The 6,042-nt window shown below is 42.1% G+C and overlaps 1 long non-coding RNA gene across 1 annotated transcript; it reads right to left on the bottom strand.

Annotated features, from left to right (window-relative positions):
• Nucleotides 1-232: 232 nt before the first annotated feature.
• LOC123990286 lies at nucleotides 233-5,395 on the bottom strand. The gene is made up of 5 exons (XR_006830622.1): nucleotides 5,122-5,395; nucleotides 3,267-3,345; nucleotides 3,045-3,174; nucleotides 2,526-2,857; nucleotides 233-1,754 (listed from the first exon to the last, which is right to left on the bottom strand). It is a non-coding gene; the product is annotated as an uncharacterized LOC123990286 (long non-coding RNA).
• Between the last annotated feature and the right edge of the window lie 647 nt (nucleotides 5,396-6,042).

Here is a 6,042-nt window from a genome sequence, read left to right as displayed (position 1 = left end):
CTCACAGAGGGTGACCCAGGGTAAGAGGACAGCAGCCGCCATCGCGGGAAGAAGGGAAAGGGGTCACCACGAACAAAAATGAAAAAGACTGCGCCTCAACCTCCACTGAAATTGGATTCTGGGCCTCGGTTCGATCCCGGCTGTCAGACATGTCAAAGGCATTGCTGAACTAAGTTGTATACATTCGAGTCGAGAGAGAAAAAAACCCACACTTGAGTCATGCAGAGTTTAGCAACACTTTATTTTACTTATACTGATTGATGAGGTCTGCACCCCCCCCCACGCAACAATGAAGTCTTATTTAAGGAGTCCGTGCCCACATTCTGTGTTCATGAGAGCCATTTAAAATATTTGTTCTGTCACTTTCTGCCAAGATGAATCCTGTTCCCAGCAGGTCAGGAATGTGTCAGCGTGCCCATCCATCTATCAGTCGAAACAGCATGCCATTGCCCAGTGCAAACACTGTCTTTAAACAAAACACTTCATACAGCGCTACAAGAATACCTCTCCATTTAACAAGGTACATAAGAGGTCCAGGAAACACTACTAAATAATGTCCATTTCTGACAGCTTGAGTTTGCTTCACTAAAACCATTTCTGATGTACTTATTTTGAGAGGTTGCTAGTTGTACTTGATGTCAAAGGTTCACTGTACCTTAATCTGAAGAGTTGGTGAGGCACGCCTAGTTAGGGAAACTGCTCGGTGAGTAAAGTTCGAGATGTTGACCTGTGCCGTTGACAACCCAGCTTTGAATAGCACTTCTGAGATTCACTCGCCTGAAGCTTCAAATACCTAAACCAGTGGCAAAATCTTTATTTTCTTATTCAGTTGGAGGCAAACATTAGGTTTGGGTGATATACAGTTGATACCATATACCGGGGTATTTCAAAATACCAACGTTATGACTTTCAATACTGTTCAAACGTCTTTTTGTGTGTGTGTGTGTGTGTGGGGGGGGGGTGCTACGCCACCATTTATATCTATAAATATAACTAGAAGAAATCTAAGATGTGTCAAATTATATCCAACTCAGGGCTCCAGCTATGAATTTGGTTTGCTAACTTAGGCCGTCATTGTAAATAAGAGTTTGTTCTCAACTGACTTGCCTAGTTAAATAAATGTAAAATATATATATATATATATATATATATATAATAATAATAACCTGGCTAGCTAAGTGGCCAGATGTCAAGATCAAGTTTCTTGGTTACAGCGGAGACATTCAATCCCCTCCTGGACCAAGATCCCTGTTGCCAAAATTATTTGACGGTTTGAAAATCTGCCCTACCATAGAAAACACACATCTATCAACACCTCCTAGCATAATTCCATTAAAAAAAGAAGTTTAGCAGCCAAGGAACAATCATGTAATTTATGGTTTAAAAATGACATTTTTCCAGAACTTGACATACATATTCCATGTGCTTATGCCAGAAAATTGTGATTTTGAAGGGCTGTGAAAATGCCACGTTGTTAATCACACTTTGTCATTTGTGATCTGGAAACTGTTGACTTTTGTCCTCAGAAGTCCTCTGTTAGTGCCAACGACTAAGTACCGCATCAATCAAATTCAACAACTTAATTTCAAGCAGACAGACAGACACACCGAGGATTGAAAGTGAGAGAATTTGGCCAGATCCTTCTTCATGTCGCAGTACATGATGCTGAGGTGTCCGATGTCCTTGGTATGCTCTTCGTCCACCTCCTCCCAGTCCTCCTTCTGTCTGTCTATGGTCACCTGCAACTGGGTGCTCTAAGGTGCACAACATGCAAGGATCTGGGTCAGGCTCGAAGACAACAAAAAAATCTGAACTAGACAAAAATGAAATTGGAAATGAAAACACTCTTGTTGGGGAGATTTGGGTGGTACTCAGTTTCAAACAGCTATCTCCTGTTTAGTGCCAAATGATCCGCCCCTGGGCCCGGTTTCACAAAAGCATCTTAAAACCAAGTTCATCGTTAGAACCTTTGTAGGAGCATTGGTAAATCCCCGAGTTGTTTCCCAAAACCATTAGAACTAAAGTTGCACTTGAAAACACTCTTAATTTACTAACTGCCTCAGACCACTCTTAGTGGAGAGCTAAGTGCATCGTTAGGTGCTTTTTTTGCCCTTCCACATAACTTTATACATAGAAGATCTCTGCTAAACACAGACTCAAGATGTTTATCTGTCTCTCTGTAAACACCTATAAATTCACAACAAAGTTGACTGCAAAGTTACCAAAGTCTTTGTATGTTACAGACAAGCAAAGGATATAAATATGCTTCAAATGAAACTACATAATCCTACACATTTCAATCATATTGAAATCTATTTCTTGTTCAATCAATTGAGTTCTATTTGGCTAATTGTAGGCTACTGTTGGTAATTTTTGCCTAAATACATTTCATGATGTGTAACAGCATGTGAGCAATGAGGTGTAGGCTGGGCATAAGCATTAGGTTAATAAGCCACCTTAATATTTGCAGCCATAGACTATAGGTGATCCTTTGTCAGTATTGTGGAAGATTTGAATGGACCAACCTGATCCGTGAGCAGCGCTGCCTTTCTTTCGATCCTATCAGTAATGACACCTGCTCCAACGACGGACTTAGTGAAAGTTCTCCCTGCTTAGTGTTTTGGGAAACATTAAGCGACTTCTTCGGTTGTTGTACGATTCTTTGTTCATACACTCGTAAGCCTAAGTTCCATCGATAACGAGAAACTGGGCCCTGGTCTGTTGTCACAATCCATGCCTGTGAATGGTTAAATCACTATTGGTAATTCATGGGCTTTGAAGAGAGCCTGTGTCTTTACTTGGTCTGCCTATAGCTCCCTCTACTGGATCCTCTGTGACGTGTGCTTCCCATCCTCCACTGTAGAAAAACACAAGCAACAACGTTACATTCAACTACTTTCCAGCTTTATCAGTAAGGCACATTGAAATAATACAACGAAGTCAAGTCATTTGGAAAACATTACGACAGCATTCAATCAGTCCATATTACAACTGCAATGGTTAGCAATTGAAAAATACACTGGCTAGGTCAGGAAGGGGCGTACATCGTGTGAGGGCCTCACAGAGGTGCTTATGCATGTGCTCTGAACATTTGGGCAACGACTGCTCATTGGTCTCCACCACCATTTTGTTCAGGTTGTCCAGGAAACGGCTCTCTCTGAATCCAAGTTTTTCCTGAAAAAAAAAAAACGTGCATGTTAGCAAAGATCAAATTACAATTAATAAATTGGTCAAATCACATGTTATGGTGCAAGCTGAAAACTTACCTCAAATTCATAAAATAGCAGATCTCCCCTTGTACGACAGGCCTATGGTCTATTAGCCTGGACTGAATATGACCAACATCTAATGGGAGCCACAAACCATCAACATGTCATGTTGAGTAATTGATCATGTCAGATCAGTGGAGGCTGGTGGGGGGAGCTATAGGAGGACGGGCTCATTGCAATGTCTGACATGAAATAAATGGAATGGTTTCAAACATATGGAAACCTCCTATAGCTTCTCCTACCAGCCTCCTCTGTGTAAAGAAACAACTTTATTTTCTATTGTAGGAGGAGTTGGGTTAGCAGTCAACACTGTGGTCAATTCCATTTAAACTCAAGGAATTGTGTCCCCACCTTAGACAAAATAATTTAAATGTTCCACATATGTGTCATTGACAGTCATATTAGAATTACAATTAAATTTAGCTCCTGAATTGAGAAAAAATGGAAAACAGACACGGTGAGGCTGCCTAACAGATCTGGGACCAGGTTAGAGGCTGCCTAACAGATTTGGGACCAGGTTAGAGGCTGCCTAACAGATCTGGGACCAGGTTAGAGGCTGCCTAACAGATTTGGGACCAGGTTAGAGGCTGCCTAACAGATCTGGGACCAGGTTAGAGGCTTCCTAACAGATCTGGGACCAGGTTAGAGGCTTCCTAACATATCTGGGACAAGGTTAGAGTCTTCCTAACAGATCTGGGACCAGGTTAGAGGCTGCCTAACAGATTTGGGACCAGGTTAGAGGCTGCCTAACAGATCTGGGACCAGGTTAGAGGTTGCCTAACAGATCTGGGACCAGGTTAGAGGCTGCCTAACAGATTTGGGACCAGGGTAGAGGCTGCCTAACAGATCTGGGACCAGGGTAGAGGCTTCCTAACAGATCTGGGACCAGGTTAGAGGCTTCCTAACAGATCTGGGACAAGGTTAGAGGCTTCCTAACAGATCTGGGACCAGGTTAGAGGCTGCCTAACAGATTTGGGACCAGGTTAGAGGCTGCCTAACAGATCTGGGACCAGGGTAGAGGCTTCCTAACAGATCTGGGACCAGGTTAGAGGCTTCCTAACAGATCTGGGACCAGGTTAGAGGCTTCCTAACAGATCTGGGACCAGGTTAGAGGCTTCCTAACAGATCTGGGACCAGGTTAGAGGCTTCCTAACAGATCTGGGACCAGGTTAGAGGCTTCCTAACCTAACAGATCTGGGACCAGGGTAGAGGCTTCCTAACAGATCTGGGACCAGGTTAGAGGCTTCCTAACATATCTGGGACCAGGTTAGAGGCTTCCTAACAGATCTGGGACCAGGTTAGAGGCTTCCTAACAGATCTGGGACCAGGTTAGAGGCTTCCTAACAGATCTGGGACCAGGTTAGAGGCTTCCTAACAGACCTGGGACCAGGTTAGAGGCTTCCTAACAGATCTGGGACCAGGTTAGAGGCTTCCTAACAGATCTGGGACCAGGTTAGAGGCTACTAGGCTTGGTACCAGTTCGTTTGGCTATCATTCCAATCCTTGCCACTCCTGTCATGCTAAACATACAAATAAAAATGTTTGGCATTTGACACAGAGTAAATGGTCCTGTGTGGCTCAGTTGGTAGAACATGGTGCTTGCAATGCCTGGGTTGCAAAAACATGTATGCACTAACTACTGTAAGTTGCTCTGGATAAAAGCGTCTGCTAAAATGACTAAAATGTTGTACATACATGGAGTGAAATGTTAGCTAGCTAAAAAGACAGGCACCCAGACTAAGAGAATGGCAGTATGCGTACATTCTGCAACATATGACTCTCTCGAGTTATGTAGGTTAGCCAGCTAAATTAAATGCGATTAATGGTAACTGCAACATAATAATGAACTCACATATGGCTAGCTTGTCCATAGTCACGCGTTAAAACACACACATCCCGACAACACTTGAAATAACGTTACTTTGTTTACAATTGAGTAAGCTAGCTGGCTTTAGCAACCTCTTTTCGCTACAGCCTAGCTTTAGAAGATATACATGCTTAGTAGCTATTTACATGCAAGTTATCAAACGTAAATGTGAATATATTTTTGGTTATTCTAACAAAAACCTAAACTGTAATTGTAGTCAGTTGATTTGATGTCAGCTGACGTAAATATTCACATTACTTCCGGGTACGAGGACTTGGATCAAACCAAACCTCCCAAAACGGGGCGCACACTTAGAGGCCTACCAATGCACATTTCTAAGGTACCAGTAGGTACAGTTCCATAGCAACAATCATCACTTTTGTGAACGTATACTATGGGTGTAGCCTACACATTTAGCAGCACATTTCCATCTTCAATGGTTTAGTATTTAATCTCTTTCAATTCAATGGGCTTTACTGGCATGGGAAACATAAGGTAGCATTGCCAAAGCAAGTGAAATAGATAATAAACAAAAGTGAAATAAACAATCAAATTAACAGTAGACATTACACTTACAGAAGTTTCAAATGTCATATTATGGCTATGTACAGTGTTATAATGATGTGCAAATTCCTCTCTCTCTCTCTCTGTGTGTGTGTCTGTGTGTATGGGAAACATAAGGTAGCATTGCCAAAGCAAGTGAAATAGATAATAAACAAAAGTGAAATAAACAATCAAATTAACAGTAGACATTACACTCACAGAAGTTTCAAATGTCATATTATGGCTATGTACAGTGTTATAATGATGTGCAAATTCCTCTCTCTCTCTCTCTCTCTCTCTCTCTCTCTCTCTCTCTCTCTCTCTCTCTCTCTCTCTCTCTCTCTCTCTCTCTCTCTGTGTGTG

Source organism: Oncorhynchus gorbuscha, linkage group LG12 (genome assembly GCF_021184085.1).
Source record: "Oncorhynchus gorbuscha isolate QuinsamMale2020 ecotype Even-year linkage group LG12, OgorEven_v1.0, whole genome shotgun sequence".
Taxonomy (NCBI): Eukaryota; Metazoa; Chordata; class Actinopteri; order Salmoniformes; family Salmonidae; genus Oncorhynchus; species Oncorhynchus gorbuscha.
Note: the sequence above shows the minus strand (reverse complement) of the source record. Positions and strands in the feature narration are given on the sequence as shown.